Source organism: Anoplophora glabripennis, unplaced genomic scaffold (assembly GCF_000390285.2).
Source record: "Anoplophora glabripennis isolate ALB-LARVAE unplaced genomic scaffold, Agla_2.0 scaffold124, whole genome shotgun sequence".
In the NCBI taxonomy this organism is placed as follows: domain Eukaryota; kingdom Metazoa; phylum Arthropoda; class Insecta; order Coleoptera; family Cerambycidae; genus Anoplophora; species Anoplophora glabripennis.
In genome coordinates, this window is record NW_019416267.1 from 409811 (window position 1) to 434233 (window position 24423).

General features: G+C 32.5%; 1 protein-coding gene across 2 annotated transcripts in view; it reads left to right on the forward strand.

The window, feature by feature from the left end:
* Window positions 1-24423, forward strand: part of LOC108904776 (sex peptide receptor) — a 361521-nt gene that overhangs the window by 157342 nt on the left and 179756 nt on the right. The gene's annotated exons all lie outside the window — the stretch shown is intronic.

The following is a 24423-nucleotide window of genomic DNA, read 5'->3' on the forward strand; positions in this document are numbered from 1 at the left end:
TTTGGTATCTGACCAGGAAAACCACCTTTTTACGACTTCGAAATGTCGAAATTAAGAATTCCTTCGTGAACATATGTTCCACTAATTTTATTTAAGTATATTTTTCTTATACAGGGTGTAAGAAGTTTGACTGCCATTACTTCAGCATGATATAGAGTAATCATAAATAAACAAAAAAGTTGTGTGTAACATTAACAGTTCTCAAAATACAGCGAGTATTAATATTCGGAAGTTTCATCACTAGGTGACAACAGCGCTTTACCTGCTGGTGCACACCACGTGTACATGCGGCAGACTTGTCCTACGGAAAAAATGTAAACAGCTATTATTGTGAAACATTTAGTAAACCCGACAATTGTTTTCTAGTTTTTAAATAAATAAAATAAAATGTATCGATTTTGTATTACGAAGATAGTGTTGTGCTTAAGTTTTAGTAATTATTGATCTCTTAAAACAGGAACTTAACTTGTAATCAAATTACGAAAAATATGCAATTAAAGTACCCAAAGGTTCACCTCTTCCAAATAATCATACGTATTGAAAATAATTTAGGTACTTACCAAAAAGCAAAATTCAGTAATTTTTAAACGCACAAGTACAAAATAAACTACAACATATAGTCAAAATGTCCACCACCATTTCCGATGCCCGCACGACACCTTCGATTCCAATTTTCGCGCACCCGCTGGAAAACATCTAAAAAAAAAATAGTGGTACGCAAAAAACACTCCGACACGGTCGAATCCAGATACCAACTGAATTGTGTATTGGTGGTTGCTGGACACCTTAGTACCTCGTGTTAATAAACCGCCGCGCCGTTGTCACATTGCTCGATATGAATTTTATCGAATTTTAAATTTATAACAACGCTAACTATTTTTTTTAATTAAGCATAAAGAAGTTCAAAAAAGTGATAAACATTGTATTTTATAGTATTCTATGCACACAGTTATGTCAATATTCCTTAATTCATCGAACTTTTGTACATCAAGTTGGAGATTTTGATAATTTTTTTCTCGGAAATGGTTGAGTTTAGGACCCATGTCATGTTTTTTGTTTATTTTAATGTATTCTATCGCCTGTTAAAATTAAGGCAGTCAAATTTCTAACACCCTGTATATCCACTAAATAGGAAACACCAGAATTGAAGAAAGTAGAACTCTCAGAACATAGCATAAGGGATGTAACAAAAATCTTTTATCATAACTTTACAATAGAAGGTAAAATGTTACAGAAATGAACGAGTTGAAAAAGTCGACAAAATAAAAATTATCCTAATACAAATTATGTTGTGGAATAACATCAACAATGATATAATGCGTTTTTTTTTACCTTAAACTTTCAAATATCTCGAAAAATAAGCACCCTACGAAATAATATCAATAATTAAAATTTAATCAATCCACGTGGGAAATACATTATTGCTAAAATTTGTCCCTCTCCCCCACACCTTCTAAATGGAGAAGTTGGTAACTTTGAAATCTTAAATATGAATCCCTATATTTTATGGCAGATTGCGATAAAAGTACTGGGATTTGACTGAAACATTTTTTTTATTCGTGATAGATGCGATGGGGCTAATCTTAGCACTAATGTATTCCCTCCATTGACAAATTCTTTCGTGCTTATTTTTCGAGATACCTATTTGAAAGTTTCAGGTTAAAAAAACCACCAGGTATATTCTAATAGCCCAGTAAATGAAATTTGTAATACTTGTAAATCAAAAGGTAATTCGTTTCAGATTAAAACTTGCTTTGATCGTTAGTTTAGGCAAAAAGAAATTATACTTCCCAAAAAGTATAGGTTTGAAACAACAGGATCATTGTTTAAACAATGATTATAATGTAAAAATTACCAAATATGGAGTTTTTTAGCTATATTAAAAAGCGCTCTCCAACAGGAGTTTTTGCTTTTGTTTTGGTTTTCAAGAAACGCTTCATTTGAGACCGACTAAATTAAAACCCATTAACAGTTTGTTTAAATAATTGCAAAAAACAGCGAAATTTGAATTTGCTATAAATAGAAGAAAAGAGCATAAATCGTCTCTAAACTGCAGTAAAAGTTGTATTTTGTTACGCTTAAGAAACCCTGAAAATTTGGTAAAAAAATATTTATTTGTTTACGAGTTTTTGCATTTGTTTATTAGAAATAGCATTTTTTCAATTGCGAAAACGCGGTTGTTAGCGTTATAATAAAGGGCCTTATGAGGGCTCATTTGTTTCGTCTTGACTTATATTTTCAAGATATGGAATTGGAAATTGTAATTTCACAGGCTAACCTCCTCAAAACGGCGTATAAACAAATAGTGTAATTTGTTTATAAGGTTTTTTGTCAATAACTTTGTGAAGAATGAATATTTTTTAAAGCCGATATTCGTTAATCCTGGTAATTTTTCACGAATTTAAAAAAAAAATAGTTCTAGAACCATTTTTAGCCGAGATAGCATTTTTTTTTAAATTCATCACTTGTTTATTTATAAACATTAAGACTTGAAATTTCGGGAATATCAATCAACTCTTAAAATTTGTAGTAACAGTTAAAGATATCGAAAAAAATGCATTTTTTAGTAAGTTTTAACCCTTTAAAAAACGTCTTGGAATACATTTTTACACCTGGAATGTGGTGGGGGAAATAAGACGGAAACGTTCCGAGACTTGAAATCTTAACTGCCCGAAAATTTTGCGATATCCGGTAATTGTGTACCAATCTTAACGTTTTTTGTTAATCTGGGGTAGCGCATGAAAATAATAACATCTGCACGGTCCATTTTGCAATAATTAATTTTTAATTTGTTATTAATGCTATTAATTTTGTAAAAAAAAATTTTTTTTCGCATTTTTTCGAGAAATAATTATTCACAATGGTACCAATAAACAATTTTCTTAAAAAACAATATTTTTATGTAAAAAAATTCAGGAAATGACATATTTTTTATGTATAAAGTTTATTTTAATGAGAATCGAGTTTTTGAATGTAATATGCATGATAGTATTATTTTTTAACATTAAATTATATTTTAAAACAGGTAAGTAAATTAAAACACTCGATTCTAGGCTATAATGGTTATACATAATTTTCAACCAAGTATTTGAAATAAATTAACACAATTCAATACGAAATTAAATAAAAAATAATGATACGTAACATTATTGTTATTATTATTAAATTATTATACATATTCAATATAAACCTTTGCCAGACGTTGTCTGAATTAGCATAATAGTCCGAGTAAATGGAGTTACTTTAGCCTGAGAAAAATTACGAAGCAGTAGACAGCGGTAAAGTGGATATTGTTCCAGGATTGTGCATGTATTATGTAAATTGGAATGCAAAACAGGAAGGCGCAAAGCTCTAACCACTTACGTTCTACCTCCAGGAAAGATGAAATTTTGTTACGAGGAAGCGAAGTAATATTGTTTAAGTAGTGACAAATCCGTCCATTAGATGGTGTTGGTGAAACAACAGAGACAGAATGTTTAACCTTCATTATATCGAAATGAACAAAATCAATTTATTTAATACGTACATATTTTAAAAAAATATAAAATTGCAATATATAATGAACGACACTGTCACACCTACCTATTGTAGCGAGCGTTCAAATAAAAACGTGGTCAAGTTGGTTCTGAAAATTTGGACGTAAGACGTAGCGTATAGCAAATGAACTTAAACGTCATCTGTCAAAGCGCTGTATCGCCGCTTTGTTAGTGAAACTGACAGCTGCTATACAGCTCGTTGAAAAATGAGGTTAAGTTGGTCGCTATAAGCTACGCCCTACGTCCAATGTGTCAGAGCCAACTTCGACCACGTTTTTATTTGAACGCTCGTTATATTATTTTAAATAGACTTTGATTGTAAATATACAGGGTGTATTGCTTTGAATTGAAGTCATATTCGATCTTTAGAAACATATATAAGTTTGTTTTCTCAAGTACGTATCTCGCTGGCTAGTAGCTGGCTAGTATAACCCCAAACAGTGCGCTCTAGATGAGAGCATATACACAACTGGGACCTACGGTGTGCATTGTTGTTAAATCTTATTTTTCTTGATTCGTATACATACAAAATTCCAAATATTTCGACTTTTTACCACCAAGAACGGCGGTGACAACATTTTTAACAGTAAAGCGATGTTTCGCATTGTACTAGCTATGTTCTGCTCAAATTTGGTTAGTGCATCTCTCTCGGTTGCGAAAATTCAATATGTATATTTTAAGCCACGAAAATTGAATAATCATTTAGAATTGACTTTTTATGCTCGTTTTGTTAAATGTCTTGTACTTATTAGCACTCAGAAAATATACCAGTGCTCCTAGTTTCAATAAAGAATGTCGTATAAAATGTACACAATATAATTTAATGTTTGACGAAGAGACGTAGATGCATTTATTTTTCATGAATCTCTCTTGAATATTCTATATGCCTATTGAATTTCAGATGATTACAGTTTCAGTACTATCTGGATATTTATATGAATATCTTTCTTCTTGCTACTCAAAAGTGCCTTAAAGATTCAACTCTTGCATCTAGTTCTATTCGTCGCGACCTTGTTTTCGTAAATTATGCAGAAATACTTTCAAATATCTGACAGAATGTATTCAGAAGCAATGTTCTCATTGTTTTTTAAATTTTCTTATTATAAGGAGTGTGAAAACACACTTAAGCTTTTTCCATAAATCGATTTTACTTCCCAATTTCCAGTCAATCTGAACTTGTAAAGGAATCTATTTTTCTCTGCTCTTACTGTGTCATCTAGAATCTAGATTTAATCTAAATATTTCTTAATCTATTCTTCCTCTGCATTTTTTGCACGACAATACCATTTAATAACATACATTTTTTGTTCGACACTGTGCACCATTTTTATTTTGTAATATTCCGTCTACTTCTTACCAAAGGTTTGAGTGCAATAATAATAAAAATAAAACTAAACAAACAGTAAAGCGCTTTAGGTATTCGGTCAGTTCACAAAAAATGCAACGGGGCACGTGCGCTCCCAAAGCCAACCAATTACGAGAGTCCGAGTTGCAGCCTCGATGATATATGTCATGTCCGACCCCTTCCACCCGAAGTTGATAGGGGAGATGCGTACTTAGTCTATGCGAAAGAATTACCTGGCCAGACCGGTATCCTAAGGCCTCTTATTAACACGCAACAGCTGTCCGCCAAATTCATTTAACTTATATTTTTTTAATTACCAATTGCCAATTTCTTGTAATATCAGAAAAGGTGACAAATATTCCATTCTTAATTTTTTTTCCAGAGACAGTCATAAATTTGTTTCCCTTTTTTGCAGCAGTAGCAAAATGGAATATTTTTAATCGAAATCCGTCAATTTTAACAGAAGACTGACAATATTATCTAAATATCTGTGGTATTTATAAGACCACTGGGATACCCTGTATAAGATGTCCCTTTTAGGCATCCCAACCTTTTCAAGCAGCCCATTTTATTCGAAATTGTAGTATAACAACCCCGGGTTCGATCGAAAAAAATTAAAATAAACGTAATTGTGACCAGAAATATGTGATCGTCATAAGGGACCCTACGTTGTACATCTATTTTTAATTGACCGGAAGGCCTTGGCTACTAACTTCAAAGGGGGGAAGTATGGTTTAATTTTATAAAACAAAAGCAGCGTAAATACACCTTTATTAAATTATTAAATAACTTTATTATTTACGTACAACAATCTTCAAATTCAAATGTAACAAATAGAAAGAACAGCAAAAACATTAACAATCATTTAACATAAAATGAGAGTGCCAGGCTCACATAAAGCTCCTGTGGGGAAAGAGCATGGCAGAGAAACCCACGATCGTTGCTCTAACTACCCATATATAAATACAAAACAACCGATAACAAAAGGCATAAATTAAGATCCTTTGCTAATGATAATTAACGCTTGACTCGTTTAATGTGTCACTAAATGTCACCTCACTCGACTTTGACATACACACTTTCAAGTAAAACTAAAGTGGTTTGGTGTTAGTTAGCCGGCAGGGCCGGAAGGTACTGGAATCCCATACGGGAGGCAATCCAGCTATGAGTTGAGATTTCGGAAGATCTGTTTCAGCAATTCTTTTTTTGTATTTAATTATTCTTTTTTTTTCAGATTCGTTTCTCAAGGGCGAAAATGTTAGTGAATTCAAGGCCCTTATATGCGTCTTGACATAAAGTGAGCGCAAGAAATGCTTTATTATTCGTTTTTCGAACAATATAATCATGATAAAAACAAGTTAAATGTGAAACAAAGGAGTTCTTATTGCAATATCTGGGCAGTCACGACAATATATATATTTTAACATGTAAAAAATAATGAGCAAATCACTAATAATAATTGTAACAATTTTACCTTAGAAAAATATACGCCCCTGAGCATAAGACAATGAAGGCTAAACAATCACAGAATTATTATCATGAAACATCTATAACCATCACAATCATAGAACAATTAACAACAAAGTACTTACAGAATATTACCTGCTAATTAGTACCGGTTTAAACACTTTTATTTTTCACTATTTTGCTTCACTACCCGCTGATCGTTTTACTACCCATCTCCACACTGTACTCGCTTCAACTATTTAGATTTCCTTCCAGAATTCCCCACCTAAGCGTTTGTTTTTGCGCTTCCTTCTACCAACTGTCAATATTACTTTTTCATTATTATACAACACTCATGTAACAGGTGACGTCGAAGTTGATACGATAAGTACGGTTTTGCACAATTTATTTTCCTTTGCTACTGGTTTCGACTATTATACCATCATCAGGCAAAAATAAAGTACAATATATAAAATAACAAACTTCAACATGTATACAAGCAAATAGTAAAACAAATGTTAAAAATAGTTAAACACATACAATTATACAAATTATATATAAAATTGGCTGCATAAAGCAACTAATAATTTTTGTGTAAAAATAAAAATATTGGTAAATTTTTATCTTGACAAATTACAGACAACGATTACTTGAAAGAAAATTTGCCGAAGTTTTCATATTTACACATATATTATAATGTCATTTATTAGCAGTTTTATGCAGCTATTCGTTTCCAATGATTGTCACTGTAAGTATAACTAGGATATACAGGGTGTAACNAATCTCCGGAAATCTTTTCTTTACTCCACTCCATGGCACAAACACAAAAAAACACACTCTTTCTAGTCACTGCAGAAAACAGACTGACCCCAGACCATATACAAAAGACTAACGAAACAAAAAATAAAATAAAATCACATGTACAATAGGCAACGTTACTGCCAAAAGGGTAACCCCATCTCAACATGTGGCAGAAAGTACTGTGGCATCCCTTTGATGCGACGACTAAAAACCGACAGCTGATGGCTCGTCCCGGATTAGTTACGTTGTTACACGTACCATACAACAATTTTCTGTCTCCACCAGCTGTAACGTAACATGTTCGGTGTTACATTACGGGACATTTGTCACAAAATACCCGCCTTTACACATTAATAAACAAAACAAAGTTCATATGAATATAGTTCCTAAAAAACATCATAAGGGAGATATGGCTGTTGAACATAAGTTTTTGTCTCATATCTCTGGAACCGCTGTAGATATCGTTTTCAATTCTAGTACACGAGTTATCATCGGTATAATAATTTATTATTTTGAAGTTAGTAATGACATTCAGATTTAATCATGGGCGTAGATATCCATGGAGGGGTGGTGAGGATTGTTTACTTCTAATTATTTAACATATTGCTTTTTAATTGTATTGGATTAGCCCAAATACCTGCTCAATAAGTGATACAACAGAAAATTTTAATTGCTTTTGTGAAGTTTCGAGAAAGGCTGTTTATAGACATAAATAAGTCTGATAAATAATTCAAATGTAAGTATCACCATATTTACAATTTCACTCAGTGAATTATCCAACAATCCGCTCGCCAGAAATCACCCATTAGAATTCATCCTGATTTCATAATCCGAGTCGAGGTTTATAATTGCCAGGGTAAAGTCTGATGGCGTATATCATCGTGTCTCGGGAAATAACCGCAGGGAAAATCTGTCCATAAAAACAGCAGCGATTTAAAACGAATTAAATGTAAACGAAAAAATAGGAACATGCCTGGAAGAGAAATACAGTCAACAAGCCGGATAAACTTGCAATCGGAAGTGATTAGATGGTTTTTATTTGTTCAAACGGAAACATTAAACTGGTTGAATTTACATGTAGTTATCCTTTATCCAAATACGTATAATAATCAGTATTCGTTGTAATCCCCACAAACCTATAAAAATACCAATTTGCTGTATAAAATCGGCTACGGAAAACTTTTTATGTTAATGCTTATGTATCTTTGAAAGCCAACGGATAGAAGAAAAATGAGCTTCATTTTTGTAAACACTCGCTGACATATTATATCCTGAATGAGCAAGCATTCACAATTTAGCTTTCATCTCACAAGCACTAGATCAATTAAAAATAAATGGAGTGGAAAATTGGTAATCAATACTCTTTTAGAGTCGGCTTAAATGAGTACAGTTCACTTTTTATTACATAACCGTATTTTATTACATTTTACTGGCAAACACCATGAAACAACGACTAAGAGTAAATGTCAATTGGTGTAATTGGAAAAATAAAATTTGAATTAAATTAAAGTTTACCCTATGCCCTGTGACAAAGTAGCTTTTAATTATTTTCCGCTGTGTAGAAAATTGGTCACATATAGAGAAATTATTTGAAAAAAAAAATCGAAAAGAAAAGAACATCGCAATAATAATGCAATAAAATGTAACAAAGCGATAAAAATGTGCGACAAATATAAAATATGGAAATAATTGAATTAATCTTGTCACAAAATAATATACACTCAAAATTTTTATGTAAAATTTCACATTAAATCATTGGTTATTTTGACGCCACAGTACGTAATCGTACATTAAGTATGTAATTTTACACTTTTTCTGTAATTCATCCAAAAGTAAATTTACGTTACAGGAAAACTGTATAGTATTTTTAAGAAGAGAAAAATTAGGCATTATTTTGTAATATTTTTAGAAAGAATATCTCTTTTTACATACTTACTTAAGGTAGTAAATAAATTTAACATTTATTAATGCAGTAAATAACACACATTTCTAGAGTAGAATATAAGTTTTTAAATTGTACCTAACTGAAGATAAATACGACAGAATATTATTTAAACCAATTGATTAAGGGCGCCATATTCTTGAAATAGTGTTTTCCACAAAGACAAATAATTTAATCAATTTAATAACTGAATAAATTGAAGCTTATCAAATAACGGGAATGTTATGTCATGTCATCTGTGTATTTTCAGAGACGCCGCAGTAAAAAGAATAAATAGGTACGAAAAATTATTAAACCATTAAGGTTTTACGTACTGAAATTTACGAAAATACCAACTTTTTTATATATATATTTCACACGTAAATATTCTTATAACATATACTTGCTTAGTCCTACATATAAAATTGTTTACTTTTATTTATAAGTACGTGAAAATAATTCTTAAAATGTGGGGTTAGGATAACAGCAAAGGCATGCTTTACAAACGCGTTTTTTAAGTTATTATTTTATTTGAGTAAATTTAAATAGTAGGTAACAATGAATAAACAGAACATCAAGGATTTTATTTTTGGGCTTACTTTTATTCCACACGTTTTATTTTTCAAGATTTTAGTTCCTAAAAACGCCAGAAATTTGACTATTTCTCGGCCAGGGATATGGCCACCTTAAACAGCTAACCGAAGTCAGTAAAAATTAAAAATATATATATATAAATCAATCTCTTATAAAACCTCCATACTTTAAAGGACAAAATATACAGACCGATTCAAAATTCATACGAGGAATTTAGGGCCGTATTTTTGAAGTCAAAATAAGACTTTTTCCTATAAACGTGGGCCCACAAATGCTTAGTTTTCGATATACAGGGTGTTAAAGCTTTTTTTTTGGGAATAAGTTCCAAACAGATTTGAATGTTGGCATAAAATTTGGGGTACGGGGATTTTTTAGGATGCTAAAAAATATGTCATTGCTTTTGACGCTGCTTATTTTTTTCTCTCTGTGTATTTTTGTAATGACAATATTATCATTTAGTCAGCAGTGATTTTCTCGAAAACGGTTAGTTTATCAAAAAAAATGTAAAGACCTAAAATTCAAATACTGATTAGATGGTGAAAATAAATTTTTAAATTTTTCACCGTAAAAAGTTCAAATTTGAAAATATGGTGTGCATTTAACTTTTCATCAGCCATTATCTCGGAAACAGTTGGTCTGAAAGATTTCGACCAAGTATACCTTATTGCTTAAAATCGACAGGGAAATGCTTTAATATGAATCGTCAATATACTGGGTAGCAAAAAAGTGAGGGCCAATTTAATTGATTCGTACCATTATAGGTGGCGTCCCTTACAAGCAGCGTCAGAAGCAATGACATATTTAAAAGTATCATCCTAAAAAAAACCGTACTCCAAGTTTTATGCCAACATTATGTTTATAGGAAAAAAGTCTTATTTTGACCTCAAAAATACGCCCCTAATTCCTGTTTAGTGACATATTTATCCTTAAATATTTAAATTTAAAATGAACTACTAAATACATTTTCATACCTTATAAAGCTTGAATTAATTTTGTACTTCTTTAAATATAAGGACTAATTAAATAAACACTATATATCTAAGACGTTTGAGATACACTTTGTTCTATAAAATTGACTTCTAATTTAACATAATTAAGTATAAGAAAAAGTATCCTTCATGTTATGTGAAGACTTACGGGATGAAAATTTTGTCCTAGTTCTCGCGTTTAGGTGCATTTTAAGTTGGAATCTTTGAACCATTTCGAGAGCAATGATGACGTCTTGAGAACATTAAACTGAAAACAAATAATTAAAACCATAAATAAAATAGACCTTAAATAATAAGCTACAATCTAGCTGTTTGTGTGTAAAGGTTAGTTAAAGTTCAATATGGTTATTATTGATGTTTCTCATACTCCTCAATAACTTTGAATGAATTAGTAGAGAGTAATAAATATTTCGTTACATCAGGAAAATGTTGCACATTCTTGTGTATATTAGAATGCATATTTAATAGCCCTTTTTATTTTTTACAGGATTCCATCTTTGGTGAAGTAGTAATAAATCAAAGTCGGTTCCTGACAAAAAATAAATTTCTGCGGCCTGTAAAATTTTATGCAAATTACAATAAAACCTGGCTGTGATATTAAGGCACGCAATTTACACCAATTTCTTCACTTCACCGCTGTGCGAAAGAAATTCGATTCGAGTTTAAAATATGATGGGCGAAGATAAGATTTATTAGAATTTATTAAACCTGCCTATTTCAGATAAATTGCCTTCCTTAATTTATACCGACCATATAATTAGAATTATTTAAAGCAAATCGATAGCAAGCAGGACAGTATTCGACACTGGCTGAAATATGGACCCAATGTTACCAGTTTTATTTATTGTGCACAACTTAATAACACAGGCCCACAGAAAAATATATTTCTGAATCTGACCTCTGTTTGTGTTGTTCAACAATGAATTTATATAAATGCAATTTTTTTAAATTCAAAATCAACACACTGTTTACAAATCGTCTACTCCAAGAAAACAGACATGTGGCTCTGAGGCTTCCACTCTACCATCCTGATTTAAATCCGATTGAAATGATATGGGCTCAAGTTAAAAATAACGTAGCAAAGAAAAATGCTTTACCTAAATTGTGAAAGACTGGATGAAATGCCAACATTTTGTTAAAGTTGAAGATAATTACTTGCAAAACGAAATTCAAGTTGATGTGGTAGTAGAAGGCTTTATTATAACAGCTTCTGATAGTGAAGGTTCTAGTGATAAAGATTATTTCGAAAAGGACCCCGCAGGTTCCTTATGGAAAATGGCTTTCAGCCGATAGTTTTGAAACTTTGGATTTGAATAGTTCTGGAAGCGTAGATAAAAAGTTATCATAGGCACCAAGCTGAGAAAATTATATTTTCCAAGATATAGTCGATGAAAGTTAGGAGTTATAGCAGCGCGAGGTATAAATTAAAGAAGCCTCTTGTAAGGTCTAATGAAAAGAAGCCGTGCAATCTGTCCCAAACACATGTTCCTTACGTTATCGGGGTCACTCAATCCGAATCTGCCATCCATTCGGCTGTGCGGATGAGTTTAAGGTCACTTCAAGATCAAATGAAGGTCATTGTAATATCATTGTAAATGTAATCTGTCCAAACATATGTAATCATATTATAATAACATTAAGTAATATTTTATTAGAACTTTAGGATATTTTTTATTATATTGTATTGCGCATTTGCAAAGTATACAGTGATCAGTCTTAAGAGGACAATAGGTTGTAAGATGTTCCACGGCCAATCTGGTTCTGGAGTTTACTAATTAATTGGGTAGGTTAAAAAATGGATAAGTAAAAACTTTTTAACTAAAGTACATTCTTTATTAATGTTGTACTACACACCTATTAAACGTCGTCGATGAATACATATGTTTTTAACTTTACTATACATCGTAACGAATATACAGGGTGGTCGCGATGTAATGGGCCAAAATTCATGACTAGATTCCTGACGTGAAAATATTGCGATTTAGACAAACTCACCTTAGTCCAAAAGTTGATACTTACAGAGATACAGGGTGTTTAATGCAAAATATTATTTTAGTTTTTTCTTATTTATTTCATAATAAATGCTCATATCGAGATGAAATTTTGGTGTTAGGGGTTTTCTGGGGCGAGAGATTGAAATATATCCATGGTTTGCTTGTAGCTCATAGAGAGCGCCACCTGCGCTAGGTCGAATGCGTTGAAAACGACAGAACTTTTTTATGTTTCAAAAATCTAATTCTCACGTAGCAAATTCTGATTTTACAACTTCTTTTACACAAAAAAGCTATACTTTTTGATAGTCGCTATCTTGCACCGTTCTCAAGATATTTAGCTTTGGTAATTCGAGTAATCAAAATAAGGTACGAATGTCAAAAAGAACAAGAGTTTATTTCAAATTATAAATTGTGATGAACAATTGAATATCGAATATTACAATAAATGTTCAACATGTCCGCCTCCAACTTCAATACATTTATTAACGCGTTTGTTCAAAGACTGCCGTATTTTAAAATAGAGATTCTTGTTACGAAATGATTCGGCGGCATTTACAATTTTCTGCCATAGCTCTTCGCGGGTGTTTATAGTTTCTCTATAGACAACTGATTTCATGTAGCCCCAGAAACAAAAATCCATAGGATTAAAGTCAGGACTACGAGGAGGCCATAATATTCGACTCCCACGACCGATCCAACGATCCGGAAAAATGTGGTCAAGATAGTTCCGTACTCTGACAGAATAATGAGGGGGAGCTCCATCTTGCATGAAAAATAGATTTTGCCGTGTATTCAGTGGTAAATCGTCGAGGTAGTCAACTAAATGGTGCTGCAGGAAATCTAAATACAAGTCACCATTTAGATTTGGAGGAAGCTCATGTGGACCCAAAAGGTGATTTCCTATGATTCCGCACCAAACATTTATCTTAAATTCATGTTGGAAGTGACGCTCACTGACTACGTGAGGATTTTCATTATCCCATATGTGCTTGTTTCTAAAATTGAAAATTCCTCGACGAGTAAAGGTCGCTTCATCAGTGAATAGTACATTATCCAAAAATTCCTGGTCAAGGTTTTGCTGATTGCGCATAAAATGAGCAAATTGTAATCTAGCTGGTAAGTCTGCTGCTAAAAGATTTTGCACGGGTGTAAAATGGTAGGGATATAAATTTTCCTTGTGAAAGATTTTGAGAACTGTTGTTTTACTAACACCGGTTTCTCTAGCTACCTGCCTGCTGCTAACTTCTGGATTTCCTGCCACTCTTACTAAAATTTCTTCTTCTTGGTGAACTGTAACAGTACGCCCTGCGTTGTCTCTTTTAGGACGAAAACTACCAGTTTCTCCAAGTCTATTAAAAAGTTCTTGAAATAGTTTCCGATTTGGTTGCCTTCTATTCGGATACAACTCTGAATACCGACGAAGCGCTCGACGTCCAACATAATCTGATTGCGCATAAACGCAAACCATATCGCGCATTTCTCCATTTGAAAATAAATTATGGCGTGGCATGTTATCTCGCACTACGATTTAGATCATAAAGTAAAGAATACTTTTAATAAGGCACGAATAATACTGTAATATTACTGACAGCACTAAGATAAGTGGAAAATGTCAAAATTGGATTTTAACATAAGCCTACTTGAAAATTTTTGCCGATTTGTAATTGAATGCAAATACATTGGAATTTTCAATGGCAAATTTTACGAGAACGGTGCAAGATAGCGACTATCAAAAAGTATAGCTTTTTTGTGTAAAAGAAGTTGTAAAATCAGAATTTGCTACCTGAGAATTAGATTTTTGAAAGATAAAAAAGTTCTGTCGTTTTCAACGCATTCGACCTAGCGCAGGTGGCGCTCTCTATGAGCTACAAGCAAACCATGGATATATTTCAATCTCCCGCCCCAGAAAACCCCTAACACCAAAATTTCATCTCGATATGAGCATTTATTATGAAATAATAGATAAGGTGAGTTTGTCTAAATCGCAATATTTTCACGTCAGAAATCTAGTCAAGAATTTTGGCCCATTACATCGCGACCACCCTATATATTGAATCATTTTCAGATAAAAAATAATATTGTCTGAAATAAAAGGTATAACATAAATTATAATTAAGTAATTCAATTATCAATTAATTATTTGCATTCATTGTAGTATTTAATAGTGAATCATCTGGGTACTTCACATGTGGTTGATGGCGGGCATAGCCTAGAAACAAAAAAACACTGGCCACATGAGCACAAGTTCCTACTACCCTCGCTCCTGAATAACATGCACGTGCAATAATATACTAGGATTGGACCATTATCTTGATCACCACCATAATTATCTAAGTCTTCATCCACGTTGACATAACTAATGAATATTTGATGTCTTGCAGCATTTCGGAATCTTGAGAAAATTCGTATTATTAGAAGTCCTGGTTCATCTACGAGTATATGTTCATCCAATTGAAATTCATCATCATTTTCCCTAAGCACCTTCTGTATACTGTATACCCTGTATAGCATCTGTATGCCCAAATGGATGGCTGATTCGGATTCAGTAACCCCGACAATTTGAGAAATATGTGTTTTGGACAGATTGCACGGCTTCTCTTCATTTGACCTTACAATGAGTTTTCTTCAATTTATACCTCGCGGTACTATAATTCCTACATTTCGGCGACTATATTTCGAAAAATATAATTTTCTCAGCTTAGTGCCTGTGACAACTTTTTATCTAAACTTCGAGAATTATTCAAATCCAAATTTTCAGAACTATCGGCTGGAAGCCATTTTCCTTAAGGAACCTGCGGGGTCATTTATCATATTAATGACTGTAGGAGGTTACTTATACCTACATATACATGCTTCTTTGTTTATTCCTTTTTTGTACCAGTGTGTTTGTAATTGTGTTATCTTTAGTTTATTTATGATTTGTACTCTACTGTAACTATAAAAGATATAAAAACATATTTTAATCCAAAAAATCTATTTTATACTGTCAAATTCAAAGAAAATTAATAATTATTTTAACAGTAAATTTCAATTATTTCATTCGCGCATTTATACAATTAATTCGTTGGCATTATTTTATATTAAAAAGGACCCCGCACTTTTCTTATGTAAAAGTGGTTTCAGTTAAATTGACTGAAATTTTTATATGTTACAGCTCTTAACCTGTCGATCAAAAGTCTCCATTGGCACAATATCCTAAAGTTCATAGTTTTCGAGTTACGTTGACTTTAGAGCAATAACTCTGTATTCGAAGGGGTAAAAATTGTATTTGATATTTTTTGTTGTTTGCCTTTGCATTACCCAAGGTGTACCACGTGGAGGTTGCAAAATCGGTCCAACACCTCTTTGGGGTGGCCTTTTTACCGTGAGGTCCCTTTGCCTTCCACCATCGGAGTGTATTTTTTACCGTGAGTTCCCCTAACTCACTAATCTTAGTACGTCTAGATGCATGTATTTTATTTTCATGGATCCAATATCATCAATTTCTATGTTATTATATCTGTTGAGACTATCATTAATATAGTTTAATATTGCGTCACTGGGATAATGTATATTTTGTTGATATAGCGCAAAACCCAAATACCACAACACCCTGGCTACGTGAGCACAACAACCTATTGTTCTTGCACCAGTTTTACAAGTGCAATAATATCCGAGAATGGGCTCTTCGTTTTCATCTGGTTCAGTAGCATAAGATACCCACAGCTGATGTTTCACTGCATTCCGGAAACGTGAGTAAATTATTCTGATCCGTAGAAAACCTGGTTCTAGAACATGTTCATCGAATTGAAATACCTACTTCTGTTCCTTCTATATCAAGCTTATCTTGAATGTAAGATGGAGCTAAACTAACCTGGTAAACACCAATGGTTATCCTACGTAAATAATCGAGGTCGAATCTAAGAAATTCTCTAGCATGATTTTCATTAAGTTGGTTCCATATAGCATTCCTTCTAAAGAGATTTACGACTTCAACTCGAGTTTGAACTACGGTCACATAATTAATTCTTTGACGCAATTCTCTTTCTAATGGAACAGTATGGCACTTGTACCCATAACAACTACAGTTTTTCAGTGTGAAGTCACATTACCAATATTAATATAACTACAATGATTTATTATTTTTTCGGTTGTCATTGAGAAAAATGACATATAGTACTTATGTATGTGCTAACATGAAAATCATTTAAGGTTCAAACCCAAACTGCGAGTAGTTCTTTCGACTGCAGATATCCGTTACAACTAACCTAGTTGATGGCATAAAAACTTATTGGATTTCTGTAAATTGTAATAAAAATTAAATATTTTATTAATTATTCTTTTATGCATATTATCTGTCGCATATTAATGCAGGCATTGATCAAATCAAGATTTAGAGCTAAACTCAACCATTTTCACACGTACAAATAGTTTTTGAGCCGCGGCAAAAAAGGTACTTTGGGTAATGCAAATGCAAACGGCAAAAAATATCAAATAACATTTTTACCCATTCGAATACAGAGTTATTGCAATATTAAACTATATTAATGATAGTCTCAACGGATATAATAACATAGAAATTGGTGATATTGGATCCATGAAAATAAAATACATGTATCTAGACGTACTAAGATTAGTGAGAGGCAAGGGGAACTCACGGTAAAAAAGACACTCCGATGGTGGGAGGCAAGGGGACCTTACGGTAAAAAAGCCACCCCAAAGAGGTGTTGGACCGATTTTGCAACCTCCACGTGGTACACCTTGGGTAATGCAAACGCAAACAACAAAAAATATCAAATAAAATTTTTACCCCTTCGAATACAGAGTTATTGCTCTAAAGTCAACGTAACTCGAAAACTATGATCTTTAGGATCTTGTGCCAATGGAGACTTCTGATAGACAGGTTAAGAGCTGTAACATATAAAAATTTCAGCAAATTTAACTGAAACCACTTTTACATAAGAAAAGTGCGGGGTCCTTTATGACTAAACAAAAAAGACAGTTCGACGACTAGGCGATTGCGAAATCACCGGACCACCGACCGGGCGGTAAACTTAAATTGGGTCAGCCACGGCGGTACCTATGGTAATCCTGCAAACGCGGCGGTTTTGAAAAAAGCGGTGGCGCGCTCGTTGAACTGTCTTGGACAGTCGATTTTTGGAAGTGAAGTAGAAGACATCTCTCCCCCGAAATGCACAGGGTTGGGCTAATAATGTAAGTAGTAGTTCTAGTCCATTGTAGGTAGTGTAGTTTCAATTGTTTGGCAAACCAATTTCAAAATTTAGTAATAAATGTTTTATTATAAACTCGTCATTTAACTACCATCTACTACCCCCTAGCGTGCGTCTACGACCAAGTGGGCTGTAGGCGTAACAATACAAATAATATTTTCATATTTCAATATTCTGAAAATAATGCGGAAAATTTCAAGGCACGCCCCTGCCGTGATAAATTGTTACACTAGTTCCGATAACGGAACTTTATTCTCTTATTTTTCTCTTGGAATTCTATCTTAACAAATATCGTACGGACTATATAGGTATACCTGCAACTGTTAATTTTATCATTTTAACAAATGTAGCACGTAAAGTTTTAGTTGTTATTATTTTATTTACAATAATATTTATTATTAGATGGAAAGAAGACAATAAGACAGTCTGTGTTGAAAACAAAATATCAACTTTTACATCTTATGTATCTATATAATTTTTGTTTCGTAGAAAATATATCATATACCAACCCAGCGGAAAAATATCATGAAATTTCTATTGCATTTTTGTACATCATAACAGATTTATATCTCATCTTTTTGTCATTTGAGGTTGAATTGTGTCTTAAGTTCCTTTATTTATTACGACAATATTTTCTTGAAACACATAACAATGTTTTATTTACATGTCAATCTTAAAGACATTTCACTGAGGCTACAGTCGCGCTTGGAAATAACAGCCCTGTATACCAGCCCAATATGTGTATACAGGGTGTTAATGAACTTATGTCAACAATTTAAAGGGGTGAAAAAGTTCCTGGACCTCACCCCTTTAGACATCTTTTTGTGTGAATATGTGAAAAGTGTTGTGTTTTCCACGGAAATTCGTGACATCGACCTACTGCGACATCGTATCGCCAAAGCTTATAATAATACGATTCGAGAGGAGGTGGCAATGTTGCAACGCGTGCAGGCGAATTGGGTACGTCGCGCTGAAGCTTGTGTGCAAGCAAATGGTAGATACATCGAACATCTATGAAAATCAGCAGTTCTCAAAAGGTGGCTCCATGCCATGTTGAGGTAAGTCAGATTTTAAAATTACATTTTACTCAATACAAATCCGTGTATTTACCACATTTTGACATATCGGATATGTGGCAAAATATACTCTGTATACTCATTTGTTGATAACAAAAATGTTTAATTACTTCTGTCCTAATCATAGTGGATTTCAAATTTTTGAATACTATGTCTTATTCTTTCTAATAGTAATTGTACAGAATGACCAAATTTTGAGTTTCTTACGTAGGACCCAGTAGCGTACGTGATATTGTTTCTATAACTTCGAGTTTCTCAGTTATAACGAATTACAAAAAAAAATCAGATTCTTATTCCTTGAAAAATTGCTTTACTATCTTATAGGACACATCATTTGAAGGTGTTCTATTTGAAAAATATTTGATGCCTTAACTGAAAAACTGAACATTTTAGAAAAATAACACGTGCGCCACTCGATTGGACATCAACACAAACAAAAAAGAACATAAATAAACAGAATCGGCTAAAACTGATAAATACCTTGAATTTCTTGAGGCCCTGATGTCTAAACTTCTTCTTATTCTATATATTATATACTATATTTTAACAAAGAAATCTGTAGCAAATTTTACTTTGTTAGGTATTCTTGTAACAAAAATGTGAACATACATTTGTGCCTGTATTCAAAGTATGTATTATTAATAAATAATTAAGTATACAATCCATAAAAAGCCAAGCTCTTCCGAAAATCTTACACAGACGTTGTTTTTAAAGATTTATTTATAGTATAACTGGGTTAAAAGTAAGTAATTTGCATTTTTAGCACCCGATTTTAATCTACTTTTGGGCTACATTATGCGGGTAGGCTTATCAGAAGTTTTAAAGGAAATAAACAAGTTATATTTCAAAGTTCATCATCCTCCATTAGGAGGAATTTATTAGCATTAGTATTGTAGACTATTATAATAATTCTTGTAACTGTACATTATATTTAAATATTTTCATAATTATTTATGTTATATGTTTATATAAGTGTACGCAATTTTAATCGATATTAGATAATTACATTAAGAAATATCGCGATATGCCCGACTACTTAGTCACATCTTATAATTTATCACCAATAATTTATTTCCTAAAATGTAAAAGCTTTGTTCTGCCAGATGTGTTTGGCTTAAAGTTTGTAACATTTAATGGGCGAACGAGTCTCCAACATTTCATTTTTTAATAGTGTGTGCGAAATACCACACCTGATGCCTTGTTAGGGGCTCAATACATTTTGTGTAACTGGTAATCGTTCGCTACCAATGCCATTTTCGTCATAACGGCAATTACAAAACTGTTATTTATAGTTCTTTTTTTAAGGGCGACTTCTTAACTTGCTATTGAATTTAAATGTTAAACAAATGTCTTTACTCTCTCTCAATACTCACTACTCAATAAAAACATGAAGGCATATTATTAGATTATTTGCCCTTACTCCCTGAATGTTAATTATATTTAAATAATTAAAGCTACATAATCATTCGTTTTCTGCCTATTGCAGTTTTCTAGTGATCAATATTTTCGATAATGTTAAGTTTTGGTTTGTTCTTTGTCGAGATCTTCGCAATTTATTTTTCGTTGTTTCCAAACTGTCCGTCCTTATGATTAATCGCCTCGTCTTTGGCTTTGTCGATGCTTCTCTTGTGCTATTTGAAATTCAGATATTTAAGCTATCATTTCTATGCAAGGTAAATTGATAAGGAAGCTCATCAGATACGCATAATAAATTATCTGCTCCCACTATAGTAAATAGACTATTAATAAATTGCTTTTAAGGAGGTAAGTGGATTTTACCGTAGAAGTTGCTAAGGACAACGGGAGGTATGTGAGGTAACCTACCTCCCTAGGGAAAAAAGCGATTTCGAGTTATAAATGCATATTTTATGAACAAATAAATAGAACTATTTGATGAACATTACATTTTATGAATTATTATGAATTAATTTTTATAGTAATTGTACAGTTATTACATTTAGTAACATTTATAAAATCTGGATAATTATTCCCCTCGCGTTTATTAATTGTCACATTTTTCTCAAAATGATTTAATCGCTCCATTTCAGTAACCGGAGGCTCAATATTATCTGACTGATCCATTAAAACAGCATGATGCGACGTACTACTAGAACCTGAGTTGAAGTGTCATTGTAAAGAATCCTGTTTTCTATTTCGTTTTTGTTACTTAAACTGTCAGCAACATAACTTTCTGCAACTGTGGCTGATTTCCACCACCATGTTTCCTGATTGCTAATACATCAACTCCTGTATTAGCCAGTAATGTTGCCGATGTTCTTCGGAATGAATGGTCTGTATATGTTTCAGGATGTTCTAGTTTCAAAAACTGTGCAATCTTATTCGGAATCATAGAAAGGGTATTCTTGCACCACGCAGAAGTTAAGTATAATTTACTAGTCTCGGACTCTATTGCCAGCTCTCGCTCCGCTCGGGCGCAAAATTGTCCTCGACTGGTAAATAATACTTGCCTCCTTTATGGTGTAAATAAGTATTGTACGTAAGGTACCGAGATATTATACACGTTACTGCCAATAAGAAACTTTCTTATAAAAAATAGCAATACATTCAATTTTTCTATACATTCTTATTTACTTCAGCGACTGTATGAATTTTTATTTCTCTATAGCACAGACACACACACAAGAATGGCACTAAATTTTGTTTATTTGTGCGTTCACTTTCAAACAGAGGCAACCTCATCCTTTTTTCAAATTTGGTAAAAAAAATGGCTACAACTTGTTTATATTTTGAGATAGTATTGAAATTCACCCATGTTTCTAAAAGAATTCGCTACCCTTTCAAAAATTATAAGCCTCAGTTCTCGCCAATACCCTGTAATCATCGCAGACGCCTACTACGTAGACCGGAAAACGCAGGGCGGAAAATAGGTTTTCACTACAGTTTTGAAAATTTCCCCCTAAAAACTCAATGCCGCCAAAAGCAGTGCATGCGATGAAGCAGTTTTCACAAAAGTCATCAACCGTATTATACGACGCTAACCACGCGTGTCTTTCACTAACAGTGCAGAAAGACGCAAAAATCTTCACCACTCAACGAACGACAGTTTTCCAAAGTCCAAATTTCCCGAATCAGGTGGGAACCTCGCTATTGAACCCCAGAGCCGAGAGTGATCGAACGTCATCCTAGGGACCATGCAATTCAGTAACCAGTGTCGGATCCTGGCTAGTACTCCAAAGTTTACATTCAAAAGTAAATACAGTATATTTCAGTAGACTCTAACTTTTTATATGAGGTAAATTGTCCTAAATCGTAAAACATATTTAATTTAATATCAAATTTAGCAAAAGGGTGAATTTTAATTGTTTTAGAATACTCTGAAATACTTGTTCAAAAGATATCAGCATTTTCTCAAAATCTGTGCCAAGAAAGGAAATGTGAGGAAAAACAAAAGACTATATATTTGGTTACAACAAAAACCCGTCGATATAAAATTCCATAGACATATGTTTAGACAGTTTTATCTTAAAAAATGTTTTTCAAGACCGACAACTTTCTAAGAGCCTTAGCCTGTAGCTAAGCCTTTAAAGCAGTCTTTTTTCCAGTATTAGATATCGAACATGTCGTATCACAGCCACTGATAGCATGCATTATTAAAATATTTTTACTTTTTATTGGCCCATTAAAAAAATTATAATAATGTTTATTGTAAATATAATCTAATCCAAGATATTGTAAAAAGAAAATTTAAATTTGAAGTGTTATCATAATTTTCTTTAAAAGACTTTTTTTACTCGCTTTAGACCTTCAATAAAATGATTGACCCATACCAAAAAAATATATCTTAAAGTAGAAAATCTGGCGATTATTAAGCATTTTTTAGAATTAAAATCTGTTCAGTAGTTTTTGAGAAAAAAATTCCGAAGCATTTTTCTAATTTTTGTCAAAGACAAAAAGTGTTTATTTTGGTCCATTTTACAATTAAAAACTAGTCAATTTTCAAAGCCATTCGGCGAGTAATTTTTTTTTTTTAACTTTTTTGTTTATAACAATTGACTGGCCATGCCTAAAAATATAAAAAGAATATGTAAATTAGCAGAAAAATACACTTTATAAAATAAAAAAGTTTCATGCTGTAAGTTTTTGTTTTAAAAAAATTTTATCGGTTACCTTCATTTAGAAGCATCTTTTTAGGGGTGAACCGCTCGCCTATTAATTAAAGAGAATGAAAAGAGAATGAATGCAAAAAGTTTAGAAAATAAATGTGGTGTCCCTTGGAAAAAAGTTGATTGTCGATATACTTAATTTACTAAGTTTATTTAAGAACTATCTGAAAATTCGAGAAGACTAGTTATTGTTATTTAAATTGTAAATAAAAATTAATGTTTTAAATTAAACTCTATCGAAAATCTTTTTAAAAATAATTTTTTATGATTTGGTAATATCGATTAAAATTTGTTCCTCTTTTCGTAATGCTTCCGTCTATACTGTTAACGGCACACTGAAGTATAAAATTAAATTTAAATTTTACAACAGAAGGCAAAATTTTCAAGGACAATTAAGAATTATGTATACTTTAACGTCTAATTCCAAAATACTAAAACCATTAAATGAAAAGTGTTATACGTAACTTCTAACGCTTCTCTTGTAAATTAAATTAAATTTCACCGTTACCGTTTTATTCAATACGAATCTTGAAGTCATTATAACCAATAGAGGACTATTAGGAAAAGTGTTACTGAAACTACAGTTAATTTTAATTGCTTCTGGAATTCTGAAGATATTCTGACTCCAGATGTTACTGGTAAGGTATTAAATGATAGAGGAAAGCATAATTATATTACTTGCAGTTATATTATGATGCCCTTAAAAGCAATTCGCCGTAGCAACCCAACCAATCCATGACTATATTTTGTTATTAAATTGTCAAACTAATGCTCAATTTTTTTAGTGCCTAAATTTGATTATTCACTATGATCATCCACAATGCTCTCACACCTCGAATTCTAAAGAACATTTTGAACATTTTAAACAATACTATGCCTTCATAATGGTCTAGTTATAAATAATTATATCAAAAACACCGTTACAAATATATTCAAAACATGATAGTATACACTTTGACAAAAATTATCCTTCAAACTATAAGTTTATTCTCTAACGATTCCTTTTAAATTCAGAGGCCTTTAAAATTTTAAGGGTTGGTAAAATTGTTTTCATATTCTATGTTCTTTTTCGACTAATCTTTTAGCTGTATATACAGTGTAGGAAAGTACCGATGGTCTTTCAGAAGTTACGTGAGAACGATAAAGTAAGCCATAGAAATCCATGTGATAGACAAGGATGGCTATAATGAAGGCGGCTAATAGTCAACGCCCATTTCGCCCTTCCACAAATAAGAAGTGGATCTTATTTGTGGAAGGGCGAAACAGGTGGTGACAAAGAGAAGCCTTCATTTAAGCCATCCTTCTCTATCGCATGGATTTCTATGGCTTACTTTATCGATCTCACGTAACTTCAGATAGACCATCGGTACTTTCCTACCCTGTATAC